This window comes from Ursus arctos, unplaced genomic scaffold (assembly GCF_023065955.2).
Source record: "Ursus arctos isolate Adak ecotype North America unplaced genomic scaffold, UrsArc2.0 scaffold_29, whole genome shotgun sequence".
NCBI lineage: Eukaryota > Metazoa > Chordata > Mammalia > Carnivora > Ursidae > Ursus > Ursus arctos.
The window spans coordinates 4,482,055-4,504,999 of NW_026622974.1; the positions used below are offsets into that span (position 1 = coordinate 4,482,055).

The 22,945-nt window shown below is 49.6% G+C and overlaps 1 protein-coding gene across 1 annotated transcript in view; it reads left to right on the forward strand.

The window, feature by feature from the left end:
• PTK7 (protein tyrosine kinase 7 (inactive)) overlaps positions 1–22,945 on the forward strand; it is a 61,418-nt gene that overhangs the window by 12,781 nt on the left and 25,692 nt on the right. The gene's annotated exons all lie outside the window — the stretch shown is intronic.

Below are 22,945 nucleotides of genomic sequence, written 5' to 3' on the forward strand. Positions count from 1 at the left end.
CAGAGGCTGGGGTGTTCCTCATTTGCCTGAGTTCTGGTTTATTTGATGGTGGGATGGATTAGCCGTGGTCTTGGGGTTTAGATGGTAGACCGAAAGAGAAAGCTCTCTCTTTCATGTGCATTAGTGAGAGTGAAGAGCAAAACTTTTTTTTTCCTTCATTTAAAAAATAGATTGCTGTGTAGATTTGGGCTCCAAGCCTCCCAGATGTTCACTTCTACCTTATAGGGGTTTCGGAATACATCTTTCTGTGGTGGTGTCCAGGATTTGAACCCCCGGTAGGTGTGCCCAGCCAGGAAGGGGTCTGATTAATGGGTCACTTTCAGAAGGCAAGAACTCAGAAGTCCCAGGGTCTAGGAGACGCAGCTCCTGTATGACGTGAATGCCCTTTTTGGCTTCCTTTGGCAGTGTCTTGAAGAATAAGGTATTGTAGCTGATGTGTCTTGAACAATCAGGAAGAATGGTGTTGAGGTTAAGAAAATTCTAGTGCTCTTCTCCTAAAAGCCTTCGATGTACTGGTCTTGATATCATCAAAAAAGAAAAAAAAAAGGCATTTTTGAGGATATAAAACTTATTTGAGAGGCCCTCTAAAACTCAGTGTGAGTTTTCTTCTGGGGAAGCCGGTCTCCCCGGCTTCTCTGTCCTGTGAAGACGGAAAGAGGCAGTGGTTCTTTTCAAACCAGGTCAACAAATACTTTGAAGCCCTTTTTGTATCTCAGGCAGCCAGAGACACCTGAGGGCCTTCAGTGGTCCCGAGTTTGGTCGTTGCCCAGTTTGGGTCTGACGCCCCCGATTCCTTATTTACATCCACGACCAGAAGAACCGAGAGAGGACTTGGAGGGACCTCCGTGGGTCTCTCGCCAGCTGCTGGCCTTGGGAGTGATGGCTGTGGCAGCTGAATTAACAGCTGCTTGTGCTGGTCCGGGCCGCTGCCTCAGCCCTGGGGAGAGGTGTTGATCGGGCTGTTGGGACGGCAAATGCCCCTGAGCCCTGGGTTGCAAGTAAATTAGCTAAAGGGTGCTCTTAGACTCCTGACAAATTGCTTTCAGTTTTTGCGGCCAAAAGAGAGCCCTGAGAACAGGGTGTAAATTGGGTTATTTACACTGCCTCTGTTTTTGTTGCTTCCATGAAGGTGGTGAAGGAGGGCATGGGTCCAAGTGAGCTTTTCAGGTTCTTGGTGGCTCTGTTCCTCAGGGACCTGGCAGCAGGTGAAGGGGGGGGCGTGTCAGGGTGTAATGCCCTTGAATGCAGAATGTGTGCTGACCGCACAGGCCTTTGAGGTGCCCGGGACCAACCCCTTCGTTAGATCAAAGAAATACCTTTTGTTTTTCCGCTCACACTTTCCTCTGCCCTGGAGCCAGAGTTGTAAAGAGGTGGAGTTGTGAGGGTCTGCATCTGGTGGCAGGGGTGGGGAGCAGAGTGGGGGGGGGAGAGGGAGGGTCTTCCCTCCTGCTGAGCACTTCCTGCCTTCTGCTCCTGCTGCCCTCGGCGTGCGGGGGTCTGCCTGGGCTAGCCTGGGCACCTCAGGCTTTGCTGGGCCGCTGCCCGGTAGGGCCCTGCCTGAGCTGGGCTGTAAGCTGGTGAAACCAGCCACACAAAGACGGATTTCACTCCAGGCTAAGTGTTTTGTTGCTGAATCATTTGCATTCATTAAAAGTAGTGAAGGGCCAGTGATATTTAAGGCAACACGTCGGGTTTGCTGGAGGCCGCTGCCTTAGAACCTCATTAAGAATTCTTGGGGCGGGGGAGAGGATGGGTGCAGCTCCTTGAAAGCTTACTTAACTTCTGACTGCTTTGGGCATAGGCCAGCTACTAAAATATGAAAAATGTTTGCCCAGCAGCCCCCAGTGCTTGGCCAGACTGCCCTGGCCAAAGAAAACACACACTTACAATTCATTATTTAACCTCCTTCTGTGAGCAGGCTCGTGTCTCTTCCTCCCATGGGACCTTTGCTGAGTTGGGGGCATGGCGGGGGGCGGGGGCGGCTGTGCAAGTTTGGGGAGGCACAGGAAGACTCCTACCTATTTTAAGAGGAAGCTTGGCCCAAAGCAAGTGCTGTCTGTCCTCGCCCCACCCCACCCCCACCTCCCTTCCCTAGGTTATTTGACTCCTTCCCTACTGATGGATTTTAGGGTGTTTCTGACGATTCGCTATTTAAAACATCACAAATGTCCGTGTACCTACCTTTGCCCTTATGCATGCGTGTCTGTAGGATAAATTCCCAGAAGTGGAGCTGCTCTGTCAAAGGAAATGAACATATCAAAATTGTGTACAACATTCTGCATTTATGTAATTTTTCTGAAGAGGGAGTTTATAGCTTTCATCAAAATTTTTTTAAAAATTTTATTTAGTTTTAAAGATTTTATTCATTTTTAAAGATTTTATTCATTATTCATTTGAGAGAGAGGGAGAGAGCATGAGCTGAGGGGTGCGAGGGGAGAGGGAGAGGGAGAGGGACAAAAGCAGACTCCCCACTGAACAGGGAGTGATGCGGGGCTCAATCCCAGGACCTGGAGATCATGACCCGAGCCAAAGGCAGCTGCTTAGCCATCTGAGCCACCCAGGTGCCCCTTTAAAGATTTTATTTATTTATTTGAGAGAGAGGGAGCACAGGAGCCGGGGGAGGGGCAGAGGGAGAAGCAGACTTCCCAACGAGCAGGGAGCCTGACGATCCCAGGACCCTGAGATCATAACCTGAGCCAAAGGCAGACGCTTAACTGACCGAGCCACCCAGGGACCCCTTTCATCCAATTTCTGAATCATCACGGTACAGTAGGCCTGTGAAGAATTACACGGGATAATGTGTGAAAACCGGTAAGCATGGTTCAGATGTAGAGCATTGCTCGGGGGACCAGAGAATTTATCGTCCAGACGGAGACATTATTAATAATTATGCCCAGACAGCCAGCACCAGTCAGGGATGTTCCAGGAAACTTGGGAGTGTGGTAGCCAGGTGCCCACCAAGGTTCTCGTTCTCTCATTTTTGAGACCATGTACGTTCTCTCTTCTACACCATGTAGCTCTAAATTACCTGCTCCTCTTCATTTTCCATTCTATCAGCTGTATTCTTTTGGTCGCCCTCAACTTGATGGTGAGCTTATTAGCAGGGTGGCTTGAGTTCCTGTCCTCTGTTTCCCCACAAGCCAGGTAACCCTATCCCCAGTGTTCCATGGTTGCTCGAGAAGTTGGATTCCACAGACTAGAATTCTAGTTCTGGAAGCTCTTTAACTTTTCTGAACTCCTTTCTTCATCTGAAGAAGAAGAACTTTGCAGGAAAGTTTGCATAGAGTGGGGGTGGGGGGTGTTGTGGTGTTGCCATTGTTTTGTGGCAGGTGAGCTCCGGGGTCACTTACAGCTCCTCATGGACATATGCTTGGAGCCTTTAGGCTCTGCTAGCTCTCTGAATTTGTTTTCCCGCTTTTCCATTTATTACTGTCCCTTTAATCTCTCATAGCTCTTCCCCTCCCTTCCGTCCCATTGCCCGTGGCTTAGTTCAGTTCTTGTCATTTCTCCCGTGGAATACTGCTGGAAAAAAGAAGTGGGTTTGTTTTTTTTTTTTTTTTTTGAAGGCAGCATCTTTTTTTCCCTCCTCGAAAACATCAAGAAGATACGTACTTTATGAAACCCGAGATTTAAAAAAAAAAAATCAGATGAGAAGCAACAGACCGAGATCAAAAGGAAGCTGACCAAGAAGGGAGAGGAGATAAATAGGGGACTGGCTGAGATAACGAGCAGTATAAGGAAACCCAAATGGACTAGCAGAATTAAGTTTCCAGCATAATCTCTAAAGGGCCTAATGGACTTGACGATTAACCTAATCAATACCATGTAGTTGTGGCGCTCTCAGAATCCAGAGGAGAACGTACAGTGAGGTGAAAATGAGGAAGAAATGTAATAATTAGAGAAATAGATTCAAGATCTTAAAAAGCAATGAACAGGGGGTGCCTGGGTGACGCAATCGGTTAAGCGATGGACTCTTGGTTTCCACTCAGGTCATGATCTCAGGATCCTGAGATCGAGCTCCATGTTGGTCTCGTGCTCAGGGGTGGAGTCTGCTGGAGATTCTCTCCCTCCCCCACCACAATCCCCCCTTTTTTCTCTCTGTCTCTCTGAAATAAAAAAAAAATTTTAAAGCAATGAACAAAGGGTATAATAGTTGAATTAAAAAGTATATCGGGGTGCCTGGGGGGCTCAGTCGGTTAGGTGCCTGCCTTCAGCTCGGGTCATGATCCCAGGGTCCTGGGATCAAGTTCCATATTGGGGGGGGGGGTCCCTGCTCAGCGGGGAGCCTGCTTCTCCCTCTCCCTCTGCCTGCCCCTCCCCCTACTTCTCTCTCTCTGTCAAATAAATAAATAAACCTTAAAAAAAGAAATAACATCTTTTAGATTCTAGGAGGCACTGAAAGCAAACAAAACAACACATACAACAAAGGAAGAAGCATTGTAGTATTAGAACGTAAAATAGATAAAAGCAAAGACAAATATGTCAGTTGTGATGGTAAATTTCAGTGGAATAAATTTCCTGCTGAATTCAAGGGAAAATGAAGATTGAATAAAAAGTTTCATGCTCTTTACTAGGACAAACCCAAGATAGTGACGAAGTTTGTTTTATTGTTCTTTTTCTACCTTTAGACAAATAGCTTAATTCATTTCATTATTTAGGAAATCATTTAAGTTTATTAATTTTCTTCCAAATACAGCTTTGAAATTGATTTGAAATGAAAACATGTAGAATTGATAACTTAAGCTCCTTGCCTGAAAGAAAATAATAAAAGAAATAAAACTTTGGCAAGTCCAATCAAGAAAAAGAGAGAGAAGTTCAATATTAGGCAAAACAAGAAAGGAAAAAGAGGCTTTAACCTCATTCTTGGCTTTCCAACAACTTCTTGCGTACGTACTGGGCACCTGGGAGACACTGTGGACGCCTAGCAGGGAATGAGACGGTGCTTACTGTTCAATGAGGAGGCCGTATGGAAATGTTTACTAGTAATCCCAATTGCGATCATTGCGATGGAAAGATTTAAAAAATTTATCCCAGGTTTCTGTGTTCAACGCCATGCTAAGCAGAGTCTACTCAAGGAAAACATAAGTTTTCCAAAGTTTATTCAGGAACCATTAGAATGACTAAGTGACCAGTGTCTATTGAAAACAATCGGAAGATAGTAAAAGCAACTAAACAAAGCTGAAAGCTGTTGTATCTGAGGGCATTGACAGGAAATTTCAGAAATGCTGAGGAAGTAGTGCTTTGTGATGCAAAGACTGTCACGGAGCCTGGGAACAGATGGATGGCCACCCCACGCCTGTCACAACGTTGACGTAACCTTGCTTCCAAATGCTGACTGACAGCAGAAAAGAGAAGCACGCTGCTTGGAGAGAGCCATGTAAAAGTCTAATATAAAATACTGTCGTTACATCTAATAATATGTTAAAGGATAATATACTATAAACAACTATAGGGTTTATTCCAAAAATGCGCAGGTAGTTTAATTAAATAGAATTCATTAAAATAAGAAGACCCAGTCACACAGTTATCACAATAGATGCTAAAATGACATGCGATACAAATTAACACCTATTCTTGGTTTTTTTTTAAAAGATTTTATTTATTTATTCGATAGAGAGAGACAGCCAGCGAGAGAGGGAACACAGCAGGGGGAGTGGGAGAGGAAGAAGCAGGCTCCCAGCAGAGGAGCAGGGAGCCTGATGCGGGGCTTGATTCCAGGACGCCCTGAGCCGAAGGCAGATGCGCAACGACTGAGCCACCCAGGCGCCCCCCCCATTCTTGATTTTTTTTTTTAAGAAAAAAATTGAAAGCACAGCCCACATTACACTTAAAAATGAAATTATAGGGGCGCCTGGGTGGCTCGGTTGGTTGAGCGTCCAGCTCTTGATTTTGGCTCAGGTCATGATCCCAGGAGCCCCACAGTGGGCTCCTCGCTCAGTGGGGAGTGTGTTTGAGATTCTCTCTCTCCCTCCCCTTCTAATCCTCCCCCTGCTTGCTCATTTGCTCTCTCTCTCTGAAATAAATAAATCTAAAAAAAAAAGAAACTATCATGCTGTTCTGATTAAAAAAAGAAGGCATTATTTCACTAACATCACTATTTTAACATTATTCTGGAACTTTTAGTTGAAATAATACTGTAGGAAAAATGAAAGTCAAAATAAAGTTAGTGGTTTTTGTAGATGGCATCATTTTTTTTTTTTTAAAGTAGGCTCCACACCCAACATGGGGCTCAGACTCAACCTAGAGACCAAGAGTCACATGTTCTACCAACTGAGCCAGTCAGGCGCCCTGATTTTTACATGTGAAACTCAAGTATCAACTGAAAACCACTAGACTCAATGAGAGAGTTGACTCGTTCGGCCAAATACAAAACTACACAAAACCCAGAAGGTTTGCTACTTATCAGCAAATAACCTGTTAGAAAATACAAAGAAAACCTTTATCACAAATACTCAGACATAAAGCAGTATCATGGAAACAGTATGTTGAGTGAGTCAGTAGATAGCATCCTTCACCCCTCTGAATTTGGAACCAGTAGAGGTGGGGGTTGGGGGGAGGAAGGAAAGACAGACACAGGAATTGGACAGATGGAAATCGGTGTATCATCTTTATTATTGATAAAGGCTAGGTTGACGAACAAGGTTTAAATCTGAAGAGGATAAGCTTGTCTGATTCATCTCTGAATATGGGTATGTGTGCACGTGCGTGTGCGTGTGTGTGCTATCTATATATAAAATGTGTCCTATCTGCAAGGGGGTGGATCCCTTAAGTGGGTTGGGGAGGAAGGGTCAGAGCCAGCTTGCCCAATCAGACATCATCCCTCCCTGGGGTTCATAGGAGTGGGGATCCCCTGGCAGGCACCCTCTTTGCTGTGATGGAGAGGAGTTATTCCTTCTTCAGACTTCCTCCCTTTACTCACTGGGGCTTAAAGGCCCTGTCCCTAGAAGCCTGGGTGTGTAGGCACCTGGGGGTGTGGCTCTGCCATCCAGGGAAGGGGCGAAGCTATCTGTCAGCTCTTCTTGCTTCCACTTCACTAACCACCGGTTTGTGGATCCTTCTGGGACCCCTGGAGAGCAGGAGTAGATTTCTCTCCAGAAGGCTCTCAAATGGGTGAAAACAGAACAGTATTTAAATGAATTCGAAGGAACTTGGTACCCAGGGGTGAAAATCCACTTCCTATTTCCTAGCCCAAGTCATGTGCAAACACCTTTTCTTCCAAGAAGTTTAACAGTTGAGAACAGGAACCTTCATTGCTTCGATTCTTACTGTATCCCCAGCACTTAGGACAATGTGTGACACGTGGTAGGCATTCAGTAACTTAATGACTGTTCTCAGAAGTAGAACATGTAATCCAGAAAAGGCCTTACAGTCTTGATCTATTGATTACAAGTTAATAAGGAAAAAAGTAGACATGGGGCACCTGGCTGGCTCAGTCGGTAGAGGATGTGACTCTTGATCTTGGGGTTGTGAGTTTGAGCCCCACATTGGGAGTAGAGATTACTTAAAAAAAGTAAAAAAAAAAAAAAAAAAAAGGTAGACAACAAAGTTGAGTAGGAAATGGACAGTAAGGGTTGATGGAGGGAGGTGGGTGCGGAGTGGGCTTGATGCATGATGGGCATTAAGGAGGGGACTTGTTATGATGAGCACTGGGTGTTATATGTAAATGATGAATCACTAAATTCTAGTTCTTTTTTTTTTTTTTTTAAAGATTTTATTTATTTATTTGACAGACAGCCAGCGAGAGAGGGAACACAAGCAGGGGGAGTGGGAGAGGAAGAGGCAGGCTCCCAGCGGAGCAGGGAGCCCGATGCGGGGCTCGATCCCAGGACTCTGGGATCACGCCCTGGGCCAAAGGCAGATGCTTAATGACTGAGCCACCCAGGCGCCCCTAAATTCTACTTCTGAAATCAATATTGCACTGTATGTTAACTAACTAGAATTTTTTTTAAAATTTGAAAAAAAATGGACAATAAGAAATTCGGCTAACTGATAAATACGTGAAAGATTGCTTTATCTTGTTAAGGACAAACTAAATGTCTTGAATGCATTGCAAATTGCAACGAAGCATTATTTCACGTCCCAAATTGATAAAAATGAGTAAGTGTCAGTGTGGTAAGGACACGTAAGCTGGCACAACCTCTAGAGCCATTTGTCATTTAACAAAAGCTTGATGGGGCACCTGGGTGGCCCAGTGGTTAAGCATCTGCCTTCGGCTCAGGTCATGATCCCGGGGTCCTGGCATCGAGGCCCGCTTCAAGCTCCCTGTTCGGCGGGAAACCTGCTTCTCCCTCTCCCACTCCCCCTGCTTGTGTTCCCTCTCTCGCTGCCTCTCTCTGTCAAATAAAATCTTTAAAAAAAGGTTGTTAAACAAAAACACCTTGAAATTGTACTCTCTTTGGTCCAAGTGGGGGTTCTGTTTCTAGGAGGTCATCCTGAGAAACACCGTCATTGTCAGGGTGCATAGGTGCCTGTACGGAGAGGTTTAGTCGGAGCATTGCTTGTAATGGCCAAATATTAGGCCTTCCAAATGTTCGTAATTGGGGATGATTGTGGGGTAATGCCGTATCTGTCCTATTTCCCTGGGGTGCTGGACAAATAGATCAGGGATCATTGACGCAGTGAAATAATACACAGCGGTCTAAGTGAATGAACTAGAACCATGTGGACAGACATGGGAAGATACTTGTAGTTAACCGTACAGTGAAAAAAGCAAGTTGTAGAGTAGCAGGTGTTCAGGGTTGCACTGTGTCCCCCAAAAGGTTAAAGTTAAAGTCCTAAGCTGCAGTATCTGTGAACGTGACCTTATTTGGAAATAGGAACTTTGCAGATGTAATCAAGTTAAGGTGAAGTCATTCAGGTAAGTTCTAATCCTCTATGACTAGAGGTGCCCTTCCAAGAAGAGAAGAGACACAGACACACGCAGAGAGGAAAGACGGCCATGAGAAGGAGGCAGAGCTTGGAGTGGTACAGCTCCCAGCCAAGGAACGCCAAGGATTGGCGGCAACACCAGAAGCTAGGAGGGAGGCATGGGATAGACTCTCCCTAGAGCCTCCAGAAGGAACTAATCTTTTTTTTTTCTTTTTTTCAAGATTTCATCTATTTATTTGATACAGAAAGAGAGAGAGTGCACACACAAGCAAGGGGAGCAGCAGGCAGAGGGAGAGGGAGAAACAGGTTCCCTGTTGAGCAGGGAGCCCGATGCGGGGCTCAATGCCAGGACCCTGGGATCATGACCTGAGCTGAAGGCAGACGCTTAACCAACTGAGCCCCCCAGGCGCCCCCAGAAGAAACTAATCTTGCCAACAGTTTGAGTTTACACCTTGGCCTCCAAAACTGTGAGAGAATAAGCTTCTGTTGTTTTAAGCCACCCAGTTGTGGGCATTTGTCACAGCCGCCCTAGAAAACGAATAGGACAGGTAAGGCATTATCCTGTAGTCATGCCTTCTGTGGGTGCCCCTGCTGCCCTGCCCGTGGCAAAGCACTGCTTCAGTGCGTCTTCCACACTAACAGCCAGCTCGTCAGAGGCAGGGACCCGCTGGCGTGGTGACTTTGTTTTGTCGAGGACAGCCTGAGCAGGGTAAATTACACCTCACCTCCTTTGCCTCCTTCTCCCGCACGCACTCGTGTCTAGTGGCCTCTGGCTATGGTCCCCCTCATCGCCTCTTAAACTCTGAGCATCCTGAATTACCTGGAGGTCTCTGACCATGTTTTGTCTTTGTGCTTCAGTCTTGTATTTGCCAAGCCCCATTCCTTGTGAAAAGCTTGTTTGGACGAGCCTTCTTGCACGATTCTTACCCGCACTCTGAGCTAGAAAGCTTGGGTCTTGCCCATCCGCCCACCACGTTGTGTGATAATGTGTGGTAAAGCCTTGCTGATGATTGGGTATCCTCTGCAGACAGATAACCTGAGATTTGAATCCTGCATTTGCCACTTACTAGCCGTGTGACCTTGAGCAAGTTGTTTTACGTCCCTGTGCCTCAGTTTCCTCGTCTGTACAATGGGGATCACAGTCTGTACTTCACTGGGTGGTTGTAGGCATTAACGAGCTAGTATGGTTAAAATGCTTGGAACGGTGCCTGGCACATAGTAAGCGGGCAGTAAGTGTTAGCTGTTATTGTAATTACATGTTTACTTGTCTGACTCCCCCACTGAACTGAGATACTTAAAGGCAGTAATTGTGTGTTTTTCTCTCATCCCCAGTGTCTTGCAGAATACTTGGCACATGGTAGGCCCTAGATAAACGTTTGTTGAATTAATAATGCTAATTAACATAGTTGCCTACGAGGATCCCATATTGGGCTTTGACCCTCTGCTCATTCCACATCATGCAGGGATAATGGAGCTAAATATGGCTCAGTAAAACCACCCCAGATCAGCTGGTGTTTCCTGAGCACCTCCAGCGGGCAAGGCACCTGCAGTGCAGGGGGATGGATGAGTGTGAGGCCAGCCCTTGTGCTCAGGGAGCTTAGAATCTAGTGGGGAAGACAGGTGGTGAGCATAGGAAATGTTTTGTTAACAATAGGAGGTTTTAATAACCATTTGTGAAAGCAACAGAAGACACAGGAAGTACATTCATGGTTATTATTTCAGTTGGTAGCACATTGTTACTTAACCTCTTCCTTGTTTTCCAAGTTCATTCTAGAAAGTTTCTTAAACTTTTTAATAAGGAAGCATAGGTCTAGAGACTTCACCAGATTCAATTTGACGTTTTTTTTCATGTGTATTCCCTCCGCGGTCACGTAACATCTGCTTGTCTCTCTGGAATTAGCAGCCATCAGTAATCATTGCTGGATCCGTTATTTCATTAGGGGTTGTCAAATGATGATACGGTATTTATCGTCTAGACACTCCTGTAAAGACAAACCTCCCCTCGTAGACTATTTGGTTATCCTGAAGTAGTTATTCAGAAAGGGAATATAAAGCTTGATTTTAAAATAATGAGTTGGTTTTCTAGCATCCTTCAGAGATGACCAATGGAAGGCATTAGGGTTTTGTTTTGTTTTGTTTTTTAAGTAATCGCTACACCCACCATGTGGCTCTGAGATCAAGAGTTGCACGCTCTACCGACTGAGCCAGCCAGGTACCCCATTTTGGGCCTTTTAAAAACATCATTATGAAGTCGTGGATACTAACTTAGTCGCTGTGTGTAAGTCCATGTGGTTCTTACCGTGATGGATGCTTAGTCCCGTGTTTGGCCTGTGGGAGCTTCTTCAAGCTGGCCCTGGACCGTTCGATGTGACGTCACTGATGTTTGCACCTCCCCTTGTATTTGATCATGTTCCAGGCTTGCCTTGTGCATTTCCTGCCCCAGACCTGGAATCAGGCATTTCTCCAATGAGGAAGGGCATGAATTTTTTAAGATATTGGTCCAATTTTCGAACCACTTTGCAGGAGGGAATTATTATAATTTATACTCCTGTCGGCAAAGCATGAAGACCATTTTCTCCATATACTCACCAGTGTTGAGTGCTATTTTAAAAAATCTTGGTGTTCATTTGATGGGCAGAAAAACGTACTCTAATTCGCGTTTCTTAGATTCCTAGTGCTTTGGAATGTTTTCTTTTTTTTTTTTTTTTTTTTAAGATTTTATTTATTTGCGAGAGAGCGCGAGCTGGGGGGGCATAGAGCGAGAGGGAGAAACAGACTCCTTGCTGAGCAGGGAGCCAGAGGACACTGCACGGCTCAATCCCAGGACCCTGAGATCATGACCCGGGCCGAAATCATACCCTTAACCGACTAAGCCACCCAGGCACCCCTAGTATGTTTTCTTGTATTAGCATTTGCTTTGAGAACTCTTCATATGTTCTGACCATGTTGCTCTGAGAATTTTAGTAGTTATTATGATTGATTTGTAACTCTGTATATCAAGACCAGCAGCCCGTCTTCTGTCAATTGCTGGAAATAATTTTCCTAATTTATTGTTTGCCACTGAGAGTTTTTACAACTCCTATTTTATGTAGTCAAGTCTTTTCCTTTATAAAGCATAGAATTTTCCAGGTCTGTCTCGTGAGGGCCTTACGGGATCGAAAGCGGCAGCCTGGTACTTACCACCAGGTGTTAGCACGCAAACATTGACTGTGCTCTCCTCACCTGACTGCTGCTGTGTTCCTCGCAGCCAGAGACCTGTCTTGTACCAAGAGGGTCTGGATCCTTCCTCACCCTGACAGGCTCGCTCCGATTCTTGTTCATATCAAAGGTGCCCTTTTATTTAAGCATCTTTGGGAGGGGAGAGAATGACACTCTGAGCGACTGCTCTTCTGTGCAAGGCCTGCAGGCCCCGTGGGGCGGCGGGCAACAGAATGCCAGGCTCCCAGCAGTTGGCAGCTATGTTGTGGGGCTTCTCCCACGCGGGGCAACCCCCCTCGAACCGCGGAGCTCCACAGGTTTGTGTCCTGGGATGAGGGGGCTCCACAGCTCCGTTAGGCAGCCGTGGGACAACGTGTCAGACCTCAGGGTCTGTCCAGAGAGAACCGCTGATGCTCAGATGGCTGAGATTGGGCGAGTGACAAATCAATCAGGCCACTTGGCCGCTCCCACTGGCCTGCAGGAGAGGGATGCCAGCAAAGGTCTGCACCAGCTGAGGGATGTTTGTGGTGGCATGTAGTTCCTAAGAGATAAAAAACATCTCGAACATAAGGACAATAAAGGACTGTTAAGAACCCAAACTCACCTAGTCCTTAACTTAATACATGCCAGGCACTGTTCCAAATGTGCTCCATTTATGAACGTGTGCATTTGCTTTTCACAAGCCCTCGAAGCAGATAACATTATTAGCACCATTCTATACAAAAGTGGAGGCACCGCCCAGGGAGACAGCGTGCCTGAGGACATTCACTTGGTGAGTGGGACAGAAGGAATGGAGTGTGGGCAGCCTGGCCCCAGACTCTGGGCTCTTGCCCCAATTCCATCCTGCCTGTGCTTCGGAGGCCAGGGCCTGACAGTTGTGTAGCTCTTCAGCCTTCCCGGAGGCCCTTGCGTCCCCGTAAAGGCATTGCGTGGTGAAGAGCAGCAGGCAGCTGTCTTTACAAATGAGGAACACGAAGGCCTGCGGAACAGAGAGACTTGCTCAGAGCCAAGTCTAGGATGCGGGGTGTTCTGCATTGGGAAGCTCACACTCAATCTGGCACCAAAAGTCAAACCCTTTGAACTTCTAGGATCAGAATTACCCTTAGATACAAGCACAGGGGTTGCCTTTTCCCTTTGAGGGGGGCCAGGACCTCCAGGGTCTGATGAACACGGGAGTTTTACTCAAGACTTGTTCTGGGCGTCCCTCTGACCTGGCAGCGGGCTCTTGAGGGCTGTGTGGGGGCCTGCTCTTAAGATCTCATGGGCTGAGCCCAGGCCTGGCCCCTCGTGGAAGTCGAATGCTTTGCCCTTGTGTGAGGAGCAGCAGACTGAGTTCCAGAAGCACCAGCGCTGCTGGGTGAGGGGTTCTGGAAAGGTGGGGTGGAAATTGCCCCGCCATGTTCTTGCTCCTGGCCTAATGGCTCAGACCATTTTTAGATGTCAGGAAGTATAACAATGTGGTACATTTATCTTGGTGAATAATGGATGAGCCCCGGGAAGGTACTGTACTTTTCCTGGTGAATTATTTACCAGGATCCTCTAATTTGAGGGCTCTCCATTATAAATGGCCTGAATCTGCTATATCGAGAGCCCCTCCCCCTTTGCTCCCTCCGTCAGGTCTCCCACGCATAGGCGAGCCATAACCTTTCATGTCTAGTGATATAGTGAGTAGCCCCATGCCCCAAGCCAGGGACTGTCTTGAGTTTGGAGTCCCTGAGGCTGCTGGGAGGGGTGGGGAGGACCTCCCTACTAGAGACACAGGGACAGACCTGCCAGGGGAACTTGGGGTACATGTAGGGCTCTGCAGACCTGAGAGCCCTTTGCATGCCTACATGTGTGTGCACTGGTGTGCTCTGGGTCTCTGTTTTTCTTGTCCCTTTCTCTGGGTCTCCATGACTGTGTTACTCTGTCCCTCTGTGTGTCTCTGCCCATATCTCTGTACCTGTTCACCTCTCACCTTATCCGCTGTCAGGGCCTGGGTCTCCCTGTCTTCTTTCTGCCCGTGTCTCTTCCTCCCAAAGCGTGTCTGTCTCCCTCCGTCTGCCAGTTGTTAGTTTCCCTCTGTCTGTCGTCTGTCTCCTCTTTTTCTGTCTCTGTCAGTCTTCCTCCAGCTCCCTTCATCTCATCTCCCTGTCTCTCTCCATCCGTGTCTACTCTTCTCCCCCCTTCCCTCTCTCCCTCCACCCGCCTCCCTCTCTTCCTCTTTCTCCCCTACTCCCACTCCCCCTCTCTCCCTCCATGACTTTAGAGGTCTGTGAGAAGCACCTCCTGGAATGGAGGGACAGCCAGTTCCAGACTTAAGTAAAGCCAGATCTTGGTGCCTTCCAGACCCTGACTCAAAGATCGACAGAGTAGGCATGAAAGAAACTCTAGGTCTTTTGTCATTTTTTTGGCTATTCAATTCAGTTATTGCATCAGCCCCTCTTAGGGGCTTTTTTTTTTTCCCCTTAAGTTGTTTGTGTGTGTTTTATGTTTTATAATGTTTTCTCCCCAAAGTCAGTTATCCCTAGGCTTGAAGCATCTGGTGATGAGTTGCAAGTTTTTGCTGTTTTTAAAAATAACTTACGAGGAATTGTTTCTATTATTCATCAGTTTGTATTTTTTTCATCTGTTGTTATTGATTTGAGGATTGGAATACTCATTTTGCTGTCTTTAGCCAGAGTGCTTTCTCCAAACAGCTGATTGTTTTAAAAAAATGACCCTTTTTTGGTTATTTTCCCTAAAACATAAAGGAACAAATCACTAGTAGTGATTTGCAGTTAAGAGATTAAGTAAAAGAATCAAATTGCCCTGTTAGAAAATTTATGTATTTTTTTAAATTTTATTTATTTATTCAAGAGAGAGAAAGAGAGAAGGAGTGGTGGGGAGGGGCAGAGGGAGAGGGGCTGAGCAGGAAGCCCCATGTGGGACTCGATCCCAAGACCCTGGGATCATGACCTAAGCCAAAGGCAGATGCTTAACTGAGCCGCCCAAGCACCCCTAGAAAGTTTATATTTTAAGTAGGAAAATGAGGTTTATAAGGAGTCTAGGAAGTATTGTGGTTTAATTCTAACTCAGCAGCTGGCCTGCCTTCCACTTCCCCCTCTGTCCATGGCTCCCCTTCACCTTGTAACTCCAGGCCAGACCTTGTTACGTCTGAGTAATATCTGAGCGATTTGTTCATGGCTGCAGGATTTGGTCTCCACTACAAGATAGTCTTCCCCTCCAACGTTTTTTTCCAGCCACGTGTGCTAACGGAGGTGGCTAAGAGGAGAACTTTTGATGGCAGGAGCTGATCTGTCTTCACAAGGAGGCAGTGGGCACTGTGGATGGCCCTGTCCCCACACCTGTCCCAGCAGCCTTGAGTCCAGGAGGGAACGCTTGTCCCCTCAAGCCAGTGGTTCTTGCAAGCCTCCTCTCTCAGTCTGCATCTTTTGTGTTCCAGGTTGAGGCCTAAAGCCTGCAGCATCCCTTTCGAAGACTCTTCCCTCCCTGGAGAGAAGGGTTGGTTTCCAGAAACAGCTGTTGGTCAGACAGGTGGAGAAGGAAAGGAAAGAAAGAAAGGCTGGGGGAGGGGCACTTCGCCGATGGTGTCTGCTTCTCACTCCTGGGCCCTGCCTTGTGCCCTGGCCCCGGGGGGACAGCCAGGCCACAGTGTGTGTTGTCCAACGGGGTCTCCTGGAGGCTGCCCCGGGGCCCGTTCGTTTCCTGCACATGTGTTAGGCATCGCCGCGTGTCACCAGCTGTGTGGCAAATGCAGCCCGCTGCCTCGGGCCCTGAGTGGCTCGTGCTTTCCACATCACACATAGCAAAGCGATTTCCTCACATTCCCCACTCTTGTCTGCTCCGGGAAGTGGTTTGCAGAGCGCTTCTAAATATAAAAGTCTGAGACCGACTCTTTCGCTTATCCCTTTGAAACCAGCTGAAGTCCAGCCTCTTCAGTGACTTTCTGGGTTTACCGGGGAGAAGGGAGGGAGGCAGGAGAAGCAGGGGTCTGTGTGTGTTCCACCAGACTCCAAGGATGCCCAGCAGGCAGAGTGGCACCAGGGGCGTTGTTAGAGGCCAGGGGGTACGCAGGGAGGAGGGTGCAGGAGTAAGGACCAGGCTTCAAACTGTGGACGGCTAGGTTCGGCCACTTACTTGTTTAAAAAAAATCCACTTGCTGGGGGCGCCTGGGTGGCACAGCGGTTAAGCGTCTGCCTTCGGCTCGGGGCGTGATCCCGGCGTTATGGGATCGAGCCCCGCATTAGGCTCCTCCGCTATGAGCCTGCTTCTTCCTCTCCCACTCCCCCTGCTTGTGTTCCCTCTCTCGCTGGCTGTCTCTCTCTCTGTTGAATAAATAAATAAAATCTTTAAAAAAAAAAAAAATCCACTTGCTTCTTCCTTCCCCGGACCTAAAAGCGTGTTCATCTACTGGGAGAACAGCAGGAGGTAGGAGATGGCCACAGGGAAGGACCTGCAAAACACAGCGATAAATGCAACAAAGTAAGAAGCAGAGTGAGAGATGATGCAAGACCACTTAGAGAAGGTAAAAGTACCCGCCCTGGAAACAGCAATCACATTTGCGCAGAGCACACGCAGAGAAAAATTCACATTAAACGCAATAGAAGGGTTGGGGGAGGGTGCGGATCAAAGGCAATAAGTGAAAGGAGAGAAGTAGCCAGCGCTGCATCCTGGAAAGAGCGCAGGCAGACAGAGACGGACAGATGCAGGGGCACTTCCAGACCCTGCCATTTACTGCGAGAGCCTTGATCCACTTGCCTCCTCAGGAAAATGAGCTGACCTGTGTCGCGGGTTCTTTAGGTTAGAAATAATGAGCCCGTGCCTGGGGCCGGCAAGAAGCCGGCAGTCAGAAGAGCGAAGGCAGTGCCGTCTAATGGAGCTTCCTGTGGGGACAGAATGGTTTTATATCTGCACTGTTCGATGCGGTGGCCTTGAGCTGGGTGTAGCTCCTGAGCACTTGAAATGTGCCTATTCCTATGGAGGAGATTAATGTTCAATATTGTTTCATTTTAATTAAGTTACATTTCAGGAGCCCCATGTGGCTAGTGGTTACCATATTGGGCAGAGCAGGTCTAAGGGATAGTTCAACTTCTTTACAGATCAGGGAGGATTTTCTTTCTTTTTCTTTTTTCTTTTCTTTCCTTTCTTTTTTTTTAAGATTTTATGTATTTATTTGAGAGAGAGAGAGAGCACAAGTAGGGGGAGCTGCAGAGAGAGAGGGAGAGGCAGAGTCCCCGTTGAGCAGGGAGCCTGATGTGGGGCTCAATCCCAGGACCCTGGGATCATGACCTGAGCCGAAGGCAGACACTTAACCAACTGAGCCCCCCGGGTGCCCCAGGATTTTGTTCACTGAAGTAGAGGCCGCTCCATGTGAAGGACAGGGGATCGTGTTCTCTCTTCCACAGGGAATTTGGGGTGAAGTGCTGTGGCCACTCTGGTTAGGTCAGAGATCTGTGTTCACTGCCTTAAGCCTCCCAGGGAAGAGGCAGAGATAGGTAAAAAGCGCTCAGAAAGCAGAGTCTCAGAGAGTTTTCTGAGCCTGCCTTGAAAATTGATAAAGTCAGTCCAGGTCTCACCAGTTGCAAGGTGGTGGTCCCCAGACTGTCTTTTGGTTTGCTCCCCGCCTCCCCAGGAAAGACCATAGGATGCTCCTTAGGGTCACCTGGTGCTGTTCTCACTGTGGGTCCCCGGAACCCTCACCACTGCACCTGAGACTCTGATGAGTGGTTGTGGAGCCTGCAGCCAGAGGCGGGGCTCTCTGTCCCCTCTGGAGCCCTGAGTGCCTGACTGAGCACCCCTGAGGTCTTCCTGGGACTGAGCTCTGGCTCATTTCTCGGTGCCCCGGTCCAGCAGCTCTGTCGCCTTGCCCACAGCGTATATTATTTCCGCAGGCCTCTGACTGGTGTCTTTAGGACACAGCTGGCTGCTCTCTGTCCTCTCTCCTTGGGGCTGAGAATGGATCTGTCCCCAGACACACAGGGTGGTGAGAACTCCTGGTTATCCCTGGCAGTTCTGTTCCAGCCCCGCCCCCCCCCCCCCCGCCCCATTCACCAGGCCTTTGGACTCCCCAGGGATTACCTTACCCAAGGGCATTGTAATCTGGGGTCCATGGTTCCCTAGCACTTCTGGGTGTTGTTGTTGTTGTTGTTGTTACTTCCCTGAAAAATATGCAGACTTCTGTACGTCTGTACCTAATAGGTATTTCATTTGGATATTGTTGACTATCCTAGGAATCTGAAAAAAAAGAATCACTAAAATTGGTCCCAAGGCTGCCATTTTCCAGGAGAGGAAACTGAGACCCAGAGAAGAAAATCAAGCTGGCCAAGATAGGATAAAGGTAGCCCTCGGACAAGATCTCAGGTCAGACAGACTCTTCGTGACTTCATTCCCCCGTAAATGCTAGTGGGGTATTTACGGTGCCCAGGCACTCTGAGGGGCACAGCCGTATCCTCTTGGGCACAAATGTCTGCCTTCTCTTCAGGCTTACAGCCTAGCTTGGGGGTGCAGCTCTCAGTCACAGCACAGACGGGACTATCAGGGTCATCACAGGCAGTGAGCTTTCAGTGCAAGTGTGTGGCCAAGGCAGAGGCACGGTCTCCTGGCGAGGCAGGATGTAAGCTCAGCTGTTGGAATGGGAGCAGCTTGTCAGAAAGTGGGCTGGGTCCCTGTTTGCAACCCCCAGCTACCTCCAACCCACACACCTGCCATTTACAGCATTGCCCTTAATCCTCCTGTGCCGAGCCCTTTACCGCTGGGCTTTGAGGGGGGGTGCGCGGGGGGTTGGTGGCTAGGGTCGGGGAGGGGACTCTGGGGACCGAGCCCTTTGTTTCTGTAGCTGCCTTTGAGGCTCTTTGCCGCTAATCCGGTGCTGGGTCTTGGGGACTGTCCCGTTACATCCTCTTGCTTATTTAATTTTATAGATAATAAATCTGCATGGGAAGCAGTAGTGATTGGCTCGGGTCACTCTGCTTGTTAGCGGTTGTGTGGGGACTAGAACCCAGGTTTCCCCCCTGCCGTGTTCCTTCGGCTGATCACACCACCTCAGGTGGCCGGGAGTTTAATTCATTGCTGCTTCCCTGAAGACATCACAGCCATTTAAGGGTTACTAAGGGTGAGAGACATGTCCCAGGTATGGCCCTCCCAGCCCCAGCAGAAGACAGGTTGGCTCTGGGGACTAACAGTGTGGCCTCTGGTTGGGGAGCATCTTAGACCTCATTTGCTGTCGTATTTGTCCCTCTGGCTTGGATGGCACGTGATGCCGGACGCAGGGACCTGCTCCCGCCCTCCCCACTCCGGGGCCTCCCAGGAGCAGGCGGGACAGGTTTGAGTTGTGGTTTTCATCTAAGGTAGACGAGTCTGCCCACTAGGTTGTTTCTGCCCTAATCTCTGGTGATTTTGTTCTGTTCCTCTACTCCGGATGTGGGAGCCTCTCCAGACATTTACAGTGAAATCCCAGGACGGGAAAACCCGGCCGGGTCCCTGGCTCTGCTCCCTCCTGCGCTGCTCAGAGCAAGGACTGTGACGGCTTGCAGAGGGCTGTGGGGCTCCCGTCTGTGAACCTGGGGCTTTTCATAGACTCTGGAAAGACAGAAGGGGGTAGAAATTTTGTGCTCTGCCTCTGGGTCTTACAGTTTGCTGCGGTTGATTTTCAGTGACCCCCCTGAATCCTTATGTTCTGGGCTTATCATCAGAGAGTCCGGGTTGCCGGTGTTAAAACCACATACACTATCTTGGTGGTATATACTGGGTGGTAGAGAAGAACATTCCAGTTGCCCAGATTCGCAAATATCACTGTAGCATTTGTGTTTCTGCTGACCTGGGTGAGGGGTGGGGTAACTGAACTTGCTGCTCACCCATTTGACTTATTCCTGCAGCAATTGACATTTGTTCCTTAACAAAGTGACAAACGTGTATGAGCCACGGACCTTTGGAGTGGCTCAAGGGCAGGAGAAAGTTACGCCAGTTAAATCCCAGAAGGGCAAGGGTCTGCAGTCCTGTGTGTTGACCCCTTGGGGAGGACGTGTGATGCAAGGACCCTGATGCCCCTGGGGCCTCTTGCTTGGCGCCCTTAGAGTTTTTGGTTGGAGGGGACTTGGGAGGAGGGCTGTCCTCATGTGGGTGAGCGGGCCTGGGGCTGCTGTGTTTCCTGGACCACGTGTGCCTCTTGGGTTGAGGGCTGCCTCTCCTGGCCCGTGTCCTGATACCGTTGCCCAGACAAGGCACAGGGTGTTATCAAACCTCTCCCTCGGGGGTTTGTGTGCCTTGACAGGAGCCATCTCAGCCTGGGCTCTGGGGGCCACCTGAAAGTCGGGATGTCCCCCACAGGGAGCCAGACTCTGGAACCAGAGACTGAGTCTTAGCTGTGGAGGAGGTGGTCACGTATGTGGTCACACACTGCTGTGTAAAATGCCCACGCCAGGGCCAGCCAACCAGCGTCTTGGTGGCTCAGCCTGGTCCTGAGGCACATGTCTGAAAGATGGCGTTTCCTTTAGTAAAAGGGAGAGAACATAGATCGAATCAACGGGTCGGGTTTGGCAGGTTCCTGGGCCTGCACAGGTTCTGGGGTGTTTTTCCTCGAGTAGGAGGACCAGCCCCCCTGTGAGATGGGTAGTGAAGTGGCCCAGATGGATGCTTGGACCAAAGTAGCTGAAATTACTTCAGAGCAGAAAAACTTCCTGCTGCTCTCTGCTCTCCATGAAATCATGTTTACACGTGTGTGTGTGCATACATGCACACGTAGACACACATGGGTCTGCTGGGCCTGGAGCCCAGAGAGCAGCACGGAGAGCGGGCAGCGGACCAGACGCTTGCTGGGGGGTGGGGGGGGCGGGGAGCGGAGTTGGTCCACTGCCCATACAGCCTTTCTCAGGGGGCTGGGGCCAAGGCGCAGGCAGAGAGCGTCTGCATATAGATGGCTGTTGGGGAGCCGAGGAAGTGGCTCGGAAAATGTCCTTATTGGGTATTTGCAGCTCCAGTTTTGTTGGGGTTGGCACCTGGTTTGGCCAGATGGTTCCGCCTGCCTGTCATTGTGGGGGGACTACTTGAGCCCTCTGTGCCCCCGCGGGGCAGCCCCGTGTGAACCCACTTAGCCTCAGACGGCCTCAGGGTAGGGGCGGGGTCCCCACTGCATGGTGACAGCAAGGGTGCAGAGAGGCCAGGGGCAGCACCGTTGGGCAGCACCGTTGGGCAGCACTGAAGCGGTTGCATGGAGTGGGCTGCCTCAGGCGGCACACCAGCCTCGTGTTCTGGGAGGACCTGCGTGTAGGAGGCATGGCGCTTGGTGGGGTCGGACCGTGAACGAGGGGGCAGCTTTGGGAAGCCCAGGACCATCGGAGAAGGCCTTCCCCAGACCACAGCCCTGGGGGCATCCTCAAGTCAGCGGTGGTACAGGGACAGGAACGTGCTGGTGACGACACCACGTTGGGGTACGTACCACCTCAGTGCCCACAAGCCTTCCATTTCTGTCATTGCTGTCCTCCACATCCTGTTGTTGGGACCCGCCGAAGCTTCTGAAGAGTTCCTCCCTGCCCAGCCCCTCCTTTCCTGGAGTCTGGCATTTCTGCGAAGGGACTCCTCAGTCTGCCCCTGCGCCTTCTGCCCATTTTCGCCCCTAAGCAACACAACAGACCGAGTTCTCCTGCCATTGGCGCACACTGGGCACGCCTCTGGTCGCCTTCTCGGCAAATGTGGGCCCCACGGCCCTAGGCCAGCCTCCCGATGGTGGCTCGGAGCAGGGGCTGGGGGCTTGGAGAAGGCCCGGTGGCTGTTCTCCCTGCCTTTTGTAACATGTAAAGTCTGCCCCAGCCAAGCACTAACCAGGACCTGCTGTGAGCTGACGTCAGGACAGAGGGCCCCGCAGGGCCCGCTCTGATGTTTCCCAGGCCCTGTGGTGGGGGCGCGGGAGGCTCTGAGTGGCAGTCTGGGAATGCAGCGTCTCTCCCCACAGCTACAGAGCAGCGCTCGCCCCGGGAGGGGATGCCGGAGGCTGAGCCGGGGTCCCTCTGAGTCATGCCATCTCTTCTTCCAGCTCAGATTTCTGTGGCCCGTGGTCTGTGGTTCCTGCAAGCCTGCGGCCCCTTTCCCTCCATGCCACCCCCACCTGATCATTGCCCTCAGAGTTATCTGTTGCGGAGGCTCCTGCCCATCCAGGGTCTGGGGGGGGTCCTGGGCTTCTGGAGGGGGAGCTTCCTAATGGTCTTAAAATGCGAGTCCTTGGGCAGGCCGGGTGACAGTGGAGGTAGGAACAGTAGCTACCGTTCACTGGGTTAGCTCTGTCCAAGTCTCTTCACACGAGTTTCGGCGTGTGTGACTCATGACAACCTCATGAGAGAGGCAGAGGGAGCCGAGGCAGAGACCGTCTGCATTCCTTGCCCAAGGTCAAACCCCAAGCATGAGGGGCAGGAGTTGAACCCGACCTGTCTGATTCCACACCCTTAACTAAGGTTTCTCTGCACGGGCGAGACTCCTGGCTCCCTGGGTCTGGAGAAGCTGAGTGGGAAGTGAGGTGGTTGACCTACACTTTGACGGCAGGCGATCTCTCTTTGGCCTTTCACAAGCATCGTGGAGTTGGGGATCGAGGGTCCCAAGAACTTGGTGAGTCTCATTTGCAGAGACCCGCTGGGGCATCAGCCTGAGTCTGCCCAGCTGTGTCATGAGAGGTGGTCGGGAAGTGTTCCAGACGCCTCCACGTTCACCAGCTCTTGCCCCATACTTCCTGAAGGTTACCTCAGTCAGCCAGTTAGCCCAGCGCCTTTGTGTGTCTGGCATTGTCTGTAGGGGGTGTGTCTCTCTCTCTCCCTGGGCACGGAGACTGAGCCCCATTGTGGGATCAGCCGTTTCCAGGTTGGTTTTGAGTTCGTGGGTGGATCTGGGAAGAGCATGGGGCTAGGAGTTGGCT